This window comes from Tachyglossus aculeatus, chromosome 24 (assembly GCF_015852505.1).
Source record: "Tachyglossus aculeatus isolate mTacAcu1 chromosome 24, mTacAcu1.pri, whole genome shotgun sequence".
Taxonomy (NCBI): Eukaryota; Metazoa; Chordata; class Mammalia; order Monotremata; family Tachyglossidae; genus Tachyglossus; species Tachyglossus aculeatus.
The window spans coordinates 10056121-10070005 of record NC_052089.1 but is presented as its reverse complement, the minus strand read 5'-3'; the positions used below and the strand labels follow the sequence as shown (position 1 = coordinate 10070005).

The following is a 13885-nucleotide window of genomic DNA, read 5'->3' as shown; positions in this document are numbered from 1 at the left end:
TATTGAGCACTTACCGTGTGCAGAGCACTGTACTAAACACTTGGGAGAGTATGATATAACAATAAACAGACACATTCCCTGCCCACAACGGGCTTACAGTCTATCGTCTCACTATGTGCCAGACACTGTACTAAGCACTGGGGTAGATACAAATTAATTAGGTTGGACTCAGTCCCTATCCCACATAGGGCTCACAGTCTTAATCCCCATTTTCAGTTAGATTGTAAACTCCTGCAGGGCAGGGATCCTGTCTGTTAACTCTATTATACTCTCATAAGCACTTAGTAGGTACAATTATCTTCTTTTATTCCTCCTCTCCTTGTTGCTAGATTTAATTTTTATACAGTGCTCATAATCTCCCCACTCACATTATAAGGGGACAAAAATTCTGTGGAGAAAGTGGGGCAATTAATTACATCACTAAATATGGCATTTTGATCAGGAGAATTACTTTCTGTATATTTCAAGGAGCAATTATGACACTCAGCACTATTTCTTTCAATAGCTGCTTCTACCACATCACATGTGATGACAGTTCCTTTTGCTTCACAGCTTTCACTTACAACTGGTCACCATGAGAATATGTTCAGTAGCATGGGATTTTTGAAGAGTTACTGTCATGGAACTAATGAAAAGCAGCATAGCTTAGTGGATAAAGCATTGGCTTGGGAGTTGGAACGCCTTGGGTTCTAATCCCCACTCTGCCATTTGTCTGCTGTCTGTCCTTGGATAAGATACTTAACATCTCTGTGCCTCAGTTACCTCATATGTAAAATGGGGTTTAAAACTGTGAGCCCCATGTGGGACATTGAATGTGTCCAACCTCATTACCTTGTATCTAGTCCAGCACTTAATATCGTGCCTCTTAACAAATACCATAAAACCAAATGAAATCTGGATACTGGGACCTTTCCCATGTTTGGACTGGCAAATCTGAAATACTACCCAAGTTTCCCAAGTGGATAAGCAGCGGGGCATAGTGGAAAGAGCGTGGGCCCTAACAAATGCCATCAAAAAATATGGAAGTAAAAGAAATAACTCTTGGGACCCCTTGTAGAGTCAGGTAGAGGTCAGAATTTCCTGCCACTGGGTAGTGATGGCATGAGTGTTTCAGAGATGCTGAAAGAATCAATCAATCGTATTTATTGAGGGCTTACTGTGTGCAGAGCACTGTACTAAGCGCTTGGGAAGTACAAGTTGGCAACATATATATATGAAAGAAGCAACCAGATACTCTAAAGATAGCAAATGAGACACAGCTCAGCTTCAGCAAGAGCAGGAAGAAGGAACCATAGTAAACCAATGCAGTTCCTCAGGGAGGAAACGGATTAGTCACTTCCTCATGTTCAAAATATTTGTTTGCAAGCCAAGAGGCCAAACATGAATATTTATGGACGTGAGAAGGAGCCCATCTTTTATTATCTCCAGACATCTACCCTACACATATTTACGATACAGGTTAGGGCAAGATTCATAAATATTAATTGTTGTTTAAATTTCACTCTTGATTAAAACAGCTTGAAAATATAATGTTGATCATTATACTGTTTTGTTTTTTAGAGTAATACTTTTGGGCAACAATAAATCTAGCCTGATTTAGAGTACATTAGTGTAAATAGAATCATGCCTTAATTTGAATGATAGTAATTTAATCACTCACTACCAAAGTGCAACAGACTAAAAGTCTATATACCGTATCCTATGCAGGCTGCATTATCATTAATGCAATTTCTATTAGGCTCCCTCTATCCATACTAATTTGGCTGGAAAATTGTCTCAATAATAACACATCACCATATTACGTTGTGTTTAGGAAGAAGGAGCTGAGGGAGAACCATAAAAGCTGCCGCTCAAGCTGAGTTCAGGTGAACAATTTGTAACGCTGGCTCTAGAGAAAAGTCTGTCCGGGCATTGGAAAATCAGAAAGGATCTGTATATGCTACCATGAAAACCTGAACTTTACTGCTCCTGTTTTGTTGTTGGAGTGACTCATCCAATCTCAGTCCCATTTTGGGATATTGGACAATTGAAATCTCTCTGATTTCTCTCTTTACCCAAATAATTAGTCAGAGGAGCTGTGCCAAATTCAATGGGCAGAGTACAGTGGACAAAAGTTATGGCAGTGGTGGAGATAAAGAAGCAGGGTAGCAACGAGAAGCAGCGTGGCTCAGTGGAAAGAGCAGGGGCTCTGGAGTCAGAGGTCATGGGTTCAAATCCTGGCTCCACCAATTGTCAGCTGTGTGACTTTGGGCAAGTCACTTATCTTCTCTAAGCCTCAGTTACCTCATCTGGAAAATGGGGATTAAGACTGTGAGCCCCCCGTGGGACAACCTGATCACCTTGTAACCTCCCCAGCACTTAGAACAGAGCTTTGCACATAGTAAGCACTTAATAAATGCCATCATTATTATTATTATTGGAAAGAACATTGACAGAGTGTCAGAAGATTTGGGCTCTAATCCCAGACCCGCCAAGTGTTAGAGGCCTTCCCAGACTGAGCCCCCTCCTTCCTCTCCCCCTCGCTTCCCTCTCCATCCCCCCATCTTACCTCCTTCCCTTCCCCACAGCACCTGTATATATGTATATATATTTGTACGTATTTATTACTCTATCTATTTATTTTACTTGAACATATCTATTCAATTTATTTTATTTTGTTAATACGTTTGGTTTTATTCTCTGTCTCCCCCTTCTAGACTGTAAGCCCACTGTTGGGTAGGGACCATCTCTTTATGTTGCCAACTTGTACTTCCCAAGCGCTTAGTACAGTACTCTGCACACAGTAAGTGCTCAATAAATACGATTGATTGATTGATTGATTGCTGTGCGACCTTGGGCAACTCATTTCTCTGGGCCTCAGTTACCTCATCTGTAAACTGGGGATTAAGATTGTGAGCCCAGTGTGGGACAAGGACTCTGTCCAACCTGATTCACTTATATTTACCCCAGCGCTCAGTACAGTGCTTGGCATATTCATTCATTCAATCATATTTATTGAGCGCTTACTGTGTGCAGAGCACTGTACTAAGTGCTTGGGAAGTACAAGTTATTCTGAGACATAGGAGTCTTGACACTGCTTCTTCAGGCCCCAGTGCTTAATAATAATAATAATAACAATAATAATAATGTAGTGAGAGCTTAGCAAATACCTTTTCTTTTTAAAAGTTTGAGAGCACCTCCCGAGCACCGTCATGACTGCGGTTGATGCCCAAGCTAGCTCTTTGGTCAGGCTTAGTTCTGAATGACAGTAAAATAGTTCCTGGGGGGGCTCTTGTTCACCTTTGGATTGACATGCAGGCTGGTTACTGTTCTCCTGTTCTCAACTTCAATAAATGCTCATTGAGCACTAATTGTTTGCAGAGCAATGCACTGCCCTCAAGCTGTTTAAAATAATAATGATGATCATACTAAAAATGATAATAATTATAATAATAGTAGCTATTTTTAAACACTCATCAAGTGCCCAACATTAACCATAAACTCTGGGACAGATACCAGAAAATCAGCAGAAAATCTGCCAACTCTGTTGTACTGTACTCTCCCAAGCATTTAGTGGAGTGGTCAGCACAAAGTAAGTGCTCAGTAAATTCTAGTGATTGATATGGAAGTCCATTTTATGAATTTTCCCAGAAGTTTTTAGTCAAATGAGTTTAATGCCTTTGTTTTCTAGAATGTCCTAGGGAAGCTTCTTAAAGCTGATTCAATCAATCAATCGATGGTATTTACAGAGCGCTTATTGAGTGCAGAACACTACTAAGCACTTCGGAGAATACAATTTAACAGAGTTAGTAGACACATTCGCCGTCTACAACACTGATTCTCCCGAACCTTTTGGAAATCTGACAGACTAGAGACAAATGTGCTTTCATGACACGGCATGTATCAAAACACATAAAACCGTCGTCGATGGAGAATGAACTTTCCCAAATATCTGCTTTTCTGAAGCATAAGAATACATACCTCATTGGGAAGTTATATTTACTAAGCCAGGTAAAAGTCAGTTCGGACAAATAAAAAAGAATGTTGTAAATCCACTTTGCCAAGGCACTTCAATTCCAGTAATTGCTATTCTCTTAGTCCTTATTGTTCATATATCATTTACTTTCTCAAATGAGTGTGTTCTTTTCCAGGGGAGCTTTGAGAACTCTGCAGTATTCACACTTTTCTGTGATTCCCTGAATGCCAAATGGTTAACTGAAAATTAAGGATAAAAAAATACATTTTACTGTTCAGTTGTGGGAAATGGCTCCTCAAATGACTATTTGCAGAGATGGGAGGAGGGTGAGAATAGGCCGGAGGGAGGTCTAGGAAGGGTGACGCTACTCTCAGTGTGCCACCAACCTTGGCTAGAGATCAATCATTCAATTAATCAATTGCATTACCGAGTGCTTACTATGTGCACTGTACTAAGTGTTGGAAGAGTACACTATTACAGAGTCAGCCCTGGTAAGCAGCCATTGTAGGAGTAGTAATGGTAGTAGTAGTATTGGCAGTAGTCATGGTAACAGAAATAGTAGTAGTAGCATCAGTAGTCCCAGTAACAGCATTTATTAAGCATGACCCTTGAGCAGAGCACTGTACTAAGCACTGGGAAAAAATACACAGGTGGAAATCAGTCAGTCAATTAAATTTACTGAGTGCTTACTGAGTGCATAGCACTGTACTAAGCACTTGGGAGAGTACAATATAATAATGATGGCATTTATTAAGCACTTACTATGTGCAAAGCACTGTTCTAAGTGCTGGGGAGGTTACAAGGTAATCAGGTTGTCCCAAAGGGGGCTCACAGTCTTAATCCCCATTTTACAGATGAGATAACTGAGGCACAGAGAAGTTAAGTGACTTGCCCAAAGTCACACAGCTGATAATTGGCAGAGCCGGGATTTGAACCCATGACCTCTGACTCCAAAGCCCGTGCCCTGCCCATCATGAGCTTACCATCTAGAGGAGGAAACAGATGTTGATATAAATAAGACCTCTTGGAGGAGATGTGTCTTCAATAAGTCTTCGATGGGGCTGCGGTGAGAGTAGGCTTAGTGGAAAGAGCAGGGCCTTGAGAGTCAGAAGTCATGGGTTCTAATCCCGGCTCCACCACTTATCAGATGTGTGACTTTGGAGAAGTCACTTATCTTCTCTGTGCCTCAGTTACCTCATCTGTAAAATGGGGATTATGACTGAGAGTCCCACGTGGAACAACCTGATTACCTTGTATCTACCTCATCGCTTAGAACAGTGCTTGGCACATAGCACTTAACAAATATCATCGTTATTATTATTAAGTGCTTAATGGGTGTAGATCAAAAGGCCTTCCCTGCTAAACTCTTCTTTCCTCTTCTTCCACTCCCACTCCCTCACCCTGACTTGCTTGCTTTATTAATCCCCCTTCCCAGCCCCAAAGCAATCTGTAATTTATTTATATTAATGTCTGTCTCCCCCACTAGACCATAAACTGGTTGTGGGAAGAGAAAATGTCTACTAACTCTGTTACATTGTGCTCTTAATACAGTGCTCTACACACAGTAAGTGCCCAATAAATATGAGTAATTGATTGATTGATTGACTGAGGATGTTGTTTGTGGCATTTTACTTCACCTTCAAAATGATTCTGAAACGTTTATCATATTTTCCAATTGTTTAGTATCCATGAAGCCCAGTGACCAAGGCTATAGTTGCTATAAATCCAATAAGCAAAACAATAAATAAGGACACCAGAATAACTATTATAAAAGCTGGAATGAATGCAATGAGGGAAGAGAAAACAGGGAAAGCCGTTGTTTCAAGGAAAATAAGAAAATGCACGGTGACGTACTGAAGACTCAGTAAAAAGAATCTCGCAAAATGCAGCTGGGGTAAAGAGGAAAAAGCATAGGCAACAACATTTACTGAACCTCTATACATAAAAAGAAATCATCCCAATATTCCAGGAGGTTCTTTTGTCCTGATTCAGTTTATCAGTGCAAACACAGATGTTCACAGCTATAAAGTGGAGGGGACATAAAATGATTGATATTGATTATAATAATGATAATGATGATGGTATTCCTTAAGCATTAACTATGAGCCAAACACACTGTTCCTAGTGCTGGAACATAATGAACACAAATTTTATCCCCATTTTACAGGTAAGAAAACACAAGCACAGATTACAGAGACTTGACTAGGATCTGCTTGGTGCTATCGTGAGCTGGGGAGAAGCAGGAAGGGACAAGGAGGAAGAAGTCATGAGGGTGTGGAGCCTTGCTCAAGGTTACAAGGGGATGAGGAGAACAGAATGGAGAAAGAATTTATTTAAAAAAGGGGAACAGCAGAGCACAGGGGAGGAGAGAAGAAGTAATTGCTAAAGATTAAAATATTGGATGTTGACCCTTCTCAGAATCACACCTGGAGAGTTTCCAGTCTTCTACCAGTCTTGGCTACAGGAGGGAGAGTCAAGCAGAGGCATACCCATCCCATTCCTAGCTTGGGCAGTGGCTAGCGAGTGGAAGGCAATCTGCTAAAAGTCAAAAATCACCTGCGCTGGGCAGCAGTGGCTTAGGAGAGGGTCGAGGGTGGAGACTCAAGTTTACTGCATGGAGGAAGGCTATGGCAAACCATGTCCATATTTTTACCAAGAAAACTTTATGGTTTCACTACCAGCACGAATGCAGATGGAGGTGAGGCGTTCTTGGAGAAATGTGTCCTAGAAGTCGCTACGGCTATGGGATGACTCGACAGCAGAAGATGAGGCAAGACCAGATGTTGAGTACGTAGTAGAAAATGAAGGGTCAAGGAAAGATGTTGCCAGGCAGGGACAGCACAGCATAAGACACAACAATTAAGTGGCCTTAGATTAACCAGGGCAGAAGGAGAGACAGGAGAAATGGAGAATGAGAAGGAAAAATGAGATCTAATCCATCAGTTTATCAGTGAAATTTTCTGAGCACCCTGAGTGCTTAAGAGATGTACTTAGCGCTTGGCAGGTTACAACAGAAGCAAGATACATAAACTCTCTCCTCAAGGAGCTTCCAATCTAATGAGAGAGACAGATCAAAATCATCTTCAAATAATGGGAATAGGAGAGAGAACTGAAGAGAAAGTGGAAAGTAGCAAAACTATATTAGGATGAAATAAGTGAATAAGTGGCTCTACCCTAAGAGAAGATACCAGGAGGTCATAAGGGTGACAGAACAAGTAGAGAGAAAGTAATTGAGGAGCTATAAGAAGGTGTGGTTCTCCCAGTCATCAATCAATCAATCATATTTTCTGAGCATTTACTGTGTGCAGGGTACTGTACTAAGCAACTGGGAGTTTACAATACAACAATAATAATAATAATGGTATTTGTTAAGCTCGTGCTTTGTGCCAAGTACTGTTTTAAGATCTGGGGTAGATACAAGAATCAGGTTGTCCCACATGGGGCTTACGGTCTTAATCCACATTTTATAGATGAGGCAACTGAGGCACAGAGAAGTTAGATGACCTGCCCCAAGTCACACAGCTGACAAGTGTCAGAGCCAGAATTGGAACTCATGACCTCTGACTCCCAACCCCATGCCCTTTCCACTAAGCCATGCTGCTTCTCAGTTTACAATACTGAGAAGTCTCATCAATATAACGGACACATTCCCTTCCTGAGCTCCAGAGTTCAGACATCACTAATATAAAACTTTCACACAGATACTTTATACCTTTAAAACTAGGGTGGCTCAGGAAGTCATTGGATTCTGAGAATGCCATCAAGACATAGCGAAAGAATCAAATCACTAAATCGTTAGGGCTGGAATGAATGGTTGCAAGATCATTAGTCATTCATAAAAGTGGACCACCCTAAATCCACCCCAGAAAGACATAGTTCGATGTGAATGAATGAATCCGTCAATCAATGGAATTTAATGAACACTAACTGTATGCAGAGTACTGTTCTAAGCTCTTGGGAGAATTTAACGTAATAGAGTTTGGTAGACAACATCCCTGCACACAGGCGCTTACAGTCTAGAGGGGAAGACAGACATTAAAATAAATTGGAGATGCTGGAAATGGCAGAGTGAAGGGAAAAATACATTGGAAAGCTTCTATTTTAAGTCTGCCTGCTAAACTCTGACACAATAAAAATGGCTAAAGGAAAACACTGATGCTATCTATCAATACCTGCCCTGCTTCTTACTTGGACTGTGAGACAATCTGGGACAGGGACTGTGTCCAACTTGACTATCTTCTATCCACCGCAGCGCTTGGCACACAGTAAGTGCTTAGCAAATGTCATCATCATTACCATCATCATCTTAAGTCCTGTGGGAGTAAGAGAGGGTGAATATCAAGTGCTAAGCAACAAGAAAGGAGGGCAAATTGGAAGGAAGGCAAACAGGCAAAATGAGGGCTTAATTGGGGAATGAATGCGTTATCCCCATTGCCACCAAAAAACTCTGTCCCCTCTCAAGTTTGGTTTAAGCCAGTTTCCTTTTGTTACAGTCTCAGTCGACATTGTGAGGAGCAGCTTGAGAACTCTTCATGGGCTTGAAAACCCATTAATAAATCACCCCTCAGCCTTCAATTCTCCAGATGGAATAATCCCAGTTCCTTAGGTCTTTCACTCCAACCCTTTCATCATCTCAATAGCTCTGTAGCTGAATGCCCTTTGAGCACACATCCCCCTTCAGCAATGGAGTCCACAGTGTTACCCTCACTTCACTTGAAAAGAATTGTGGCCAGGGCTCTGTAGCTAGGCAGGAAGATTCCTCATCGCTAGTTCATAGCTTTTCCAGGCATGGCATATTCACAGTTAAGGGGATGAAACTTGGAGAATAAAGGTTTTGCTTTTAACTGAGTAAAAATCAGCTGTAATTCACAACAATTCCCCTTAAATTCTACTTAGCTGTTAACCTTTATTTTTTACAAAAACACGTGTGACATGAGTAAGGCAAGTATTTGTGCATTCATGCTATTCCCCTCTGGTGTTGGCAAGTTGGCAACAAAAATAGCATTGCTCAAGCCATTTGCTTCAGTCAGGAAACTGGAGTCCAATATCAATCCAAAACTTAATCTAATTTTTTTATATTGGAGTGAGAAGAATGATGACCCTCAGTATGAGTGAAAACAAGTTGATGACCCAATGAAAACCTAGATCATTTTTGGAATGGGGAGAAGAAAAATCCCCCAGGTTAAAAAAAAAATGTGTCGTTTAGACTGAGGTTCTAGACTGTAAGCTTGCTGTGGTCAGGGAATATATCTGCTAATTCTGTTGTGCTTTCCCAAGAGCTTAGTTCCATGTTTTGCACATAGTTAGCACTCAGTAATTACCACCGATTGATTTTGCAGTCAGTTCTACAATGCATGATTTTGCGCTCTGTACAGAACCCAGCAGCAGGAATAGGGAATGGGCTTCCAACAACATTAGAGTCTGTCTGGAGTCAATGCCATGTTGTGTCAGAAAAAAAAACCCCAAAACTGTTGTGTACATGCACAGGGTATTGGACACAGACTCAATCTTACAATGTGAGGTTTTTTTAAGCGTCTTCCTTAGGTTTGTTGAAAATTTAACCTCCTGTTCTAAATACCACTGATTTAGTGCTATTACGGCTATTACTACTACTACTACTAATTCCCCTGTATTTGATGCTGCGTTTCCCTTAATGACCTTTGCTCTGTTAATTTTGGGCCAGACCTCCAGTTGCTTAGGGTCCTTTTGAAACCTGATTCTCCCCTCTCTCTCCCCGCTTCATCTTGGAATCATCTGCATACTTAATTAGAATGTCTCTAATTTAATCATCTGGGAATTGATGGACACGTTAAATAACACCGGGCCAAGAACCATCTTCTGGTGTGGTATTGCTTACGCTCCTGAATTTCACAAGTAGCCAATTTCTTTAGGATGCTTGAGATCTGGGTGAATCCATCCGATAGCTTTTTGGTCTAGATGATGTTTTCCAAGTTTACTGATGTGCCTGTCATTCAGGACAGAGTCACGAGCATTAACAAAGTACAAATGTACTAAGAACAAAACACATCACACGGAGTTGACAGATTTTTCTCGATGGAATCACAAAATTAGTGGAGGACGGAATTCAGGCGTTGCTTAATATTTGGGTTTTAGAAAAGCATTTGATTTGGTGTCATGAAATTTTACAAGCAAAATGAGCTCAAATTGGTTTCGGTATGAACAAGTTGACAGTTTGGAAAGGGGTTGAAATATTATGAGCAAAGAGCTGGCTTAAGGGAAATGGCATCTTTTCTACTTTTGGGGAACTTTTCACAGTCAGTTTGAGTACTTTTCTCTTAATGATCGAGAGGAAGGAATCCATAGCATGTCTGAGTGATTTTTAATTTGGGAGTGGATCCAAACAAGAGTAGCATGTGAGTTAATTAGAGAAAAAGAAATGAGGTGTAATTAAATCCTTTTAAAGGAAGAGAAGTAAGGAATGTTGAAAGTGACCTCGGGTCGCAAATGTCCAGCAATGGATTGTGACATTGGGAAGCTAAGGAAATAGGGAAATTATTAGGTAGGAAAGAAGAGGAAAGTGAGAAGCAGTGTGATCTAATAGAGCACAGGCCTGGGCGTCAGAAGGAGCTGGGCTTTAATCATGGCTCTGCCATTTATCTGCTGTTTGACCATGGGCAAGTCACTTAACTTCTCTGTGCCTTAGTTCATTCATCTGTAAAATGGGGATTAAGAGTTTGTGTCCCATGTGGGACATGGACCGTGTCCAATCTGATTTATCATGTATCTACTGCAGTGCTTAGTACGGTGCTTGGCACATAGTAAGTACTTAACAAATACCATAAAAAAGCAGCATGGCCTAACAGAAAGATGATGGACCTTGACTCCAAGAGTCAGAGGACGTGGGTTCTAATCCTAGCTCTGACACCTGCCTGCTGTGTGACCCTGGGCATAGCATTTAACTTCTCTGAGCCTCAGTTTCTTCATCTGTAAAATGGAGATTCAGTACTTGTTTACCCTCCCCTTTAGGCTGTGAGCCCTGTGTGGTGCAGGGACTGGGTGTGATCTGCTTACGTTCTACCCACACCAGTTCTTTAGCACATAGCACGTGCTTAACAAATACCACAGTTGTTATTATTAGGTGCTGGAAATCGTGAACAGGACTATGAAAAACTGCAAAATTCCCTTAACTTCTGCTATTTTGAACATAGAGTCTCAGTGGAGCAAAAAGCTTTATTCTGAAGGTAGAAGGACAAACTTTACAATGGAACCACTAGCTGCAGATTAATTTTTTACTGAACACAAGGTTCTGAATATCTGCACCACTTTAAAACGTAGCATTTGAGACTTTTTTCTCTTTAATGGACAATTGTTATGGCTCGGACAGACATTGCCGGTGTGATTTATTGCCAACACAATTAATCAGCCATCTTCAAGTGAGTGAATGTGAGTAGTCGTTTTCTCTTTCCTCTTCCACCTCTTGCACAGCTACTCCTTAGTGGTGAAATGACCAGACAGCAGGAGACAAGGTAAAGACGGCAATCCAAGAGCTTGGATGGTTTATAAAATGATGTGTTGTTTGTGCCTGACTTAGACTATGGGCCCAAAGGAGCATTGTAACTTATACATTAATAAGATATTTCCTGGAATATTCTGAGACCTCCAAAACAAGATCTATGCAAACAATGTCCTCAGTTGAAAGACAGAAGGCTCATTACTGAGACATTTGGACAGGATGGTGTCAGGGTGGCTGACACTGGAGTTTGGGATACTCAAGCTGTAAACATGGGGACATAAAATATAGAATTATGGAATCAGGGCACATAGCAGTAGCCCCACAATAGTAAATACAAAAAGAATGATGGTACCAGGGAGGTTAATTGCATTCTTTTTAAGCACTTACTGTGTGTCAGGCACTATACTAAGTGCTGGGGTAGACACAAATTGGGTTGGACACAATCCCTATCCCACATGAGGCTCTATCCCCATCTTACTCATCTTACAGATGAGTTAACTGAGGCACAGAGAAATTATGTGACTTGCCTGGAGTCACACAGCAGGCAAGTGGCGGAGCCGGGATTGACTCAACAGAGAAAAGCCAATAGGACTGCTACGAAATATATTAAGCCATTATTACCAGAAAGAGTCTTTTAACATATTATTGAAGGGGCAGACAAACTTTCCCCCGTCTCTGGACAATTGGATAGAAGTTCTCCCAGAGGTCATACTAGCTGACCTGACCGTGACCTTTGGCAAGGCGTGTGCAGATACTTGATCATGGGATACCAAAATATGTGGACTCACCTCAGTCCAACACTTAGTTCTTGGTAAATGCAGTAGCCAAGATACCTGTCAAAGGGACTAAAGAATTTGACGCTTGGGAGTCACATTCTCATTCACCAGCTTTATTGTGTGTCAGGAACTATATTAAGTGCTGGGGTACTTCAGTGGAAACTCAGTCAATTCAAGAGGAGGTTGGTTAAATTCATCATTAGGGAAAGTTAGGGATGTTAGCGGTACATCCGTAACCACCACACTGCATACTGTGGCCTGAAGGCAATAGGTCACTGGAATGGATGGATCATTGGTCTGACCTTAAGAACTTTAAACTACACCATTCAAGTCATGATAAAGCATATTTCCAGCATTTTTAAATTAACACCCTCCTTTAACTTTTTAACATTGGTTCTGGCTTTATGATACTACCAGAATAAACCCTGGTAAGTAACCTAATATACTGAGCTAAACTAACACCCTACTTCAGCTTTTTAACATTGGCTCTGGCTTTATGATACTACCAGAATAAACCCTGGAAGGTAACCTAAGATACTGACCTTCCAGCATTCCCTTTACACTCCATTCCCTGTCCATAGTACAATGCTCAGCACACAGTAAGCATTGATTAATAGAATGATTGATATTCTGCCTTGTTTTCCCCTACTTAGAGCACACTTTTCTGTCTTCCTTTCCCATTATGCCCCTTCTCTATTCTGTTTCTGTTATTTTGCCTTCTACTTGTCTCATTTTTTCAACAGATGCTGCTACTTCTCCTATCCCCTCCACTACCAGTGTGGCTCAGTGGAAAGAGCACGCATTTTGGAGTCAGAGGTCATGGGTTCAAATCTTGGCTCCACCAATTGTCAGCTGTGTGACTTTGGGCAAGTCACTTCACTTCTCTGTGCCTCAGTTCCCTCATCTGTAAAATGGGGGTTAAGACTGTGAGCCCCCGGGGGACAACCTGATCACCTTGTAACCTCCCCGGTGCTTAGAACAGTGCTTTGCACATAGTAAGTGCTTAATAAATGCCATCATCATTATTATTATTACTGGTACAATCACCGCACCATCCCTGGACCAGGTTGGTTTCAAGAACAATCCTCAACCTGGAAAAAATAAAAACATTATTTTTTTGGCCCAAGTCTTTTCTTTCTGGTCTAAGATCCAAATGAAGAAAGCAAAAGACAAATGAATCACCCAGAAAGTGAGCCTATTTAATCAACCTAATGTGAGATATGAATCTCAAGTGTTAAGCTAGCATCCCAAATTCCAGTGCATCAAAATAAATTACATACAACGTTGAAAGGCTAAGTCTTTCAAACTCATTTTTTAAATGTTCTGAGGTATTTTTTTTCTTCAACCTTTCTGCCAACAGCCTAGTAATTTTGCCGTTTGCAACTATCTTGTGACAGAGGCATTCAGATACCATTCAACTAATGTCACATGAAACTACAGGAGTTACATGGGCTTAATATATCCATTTTTAACCCTGAACCCTACTCTTCATCTTGATGTTTTGATTATGCTTGAAGTACATGCTCATCGAATGGCACTCAGAATGGACAGCAGACATTAATTCATAGCCTCTCTTGATCTCACAGCAAAGCAAAAAGTAGCTGACACTGATATTTTTAACAGCGAGTGTGGTTGATTCCCTTCCAGAAACCGTCCCTCATTGTGTGCAGGTAAAATTTG

General features: G+C 41.0%; 1 non-coding gene across 1 annotated transcript; it reads left to right on the top strand.

The window, feature by feature from the left end:
- Positions 1-6363: 6363 nt before the first annotated feature.
- On the top strand, positions 6364-6501 carry LOC119945336. The gene has a single exon (XR_005456205.1). It is a non-coding gene; the product is annotated as a small nucleolar RNA SNORA7 (small nucleolar RNA).
- The last annotated feature ends 7384 nt before the right edge of the window (positions 6502-13885 follow it).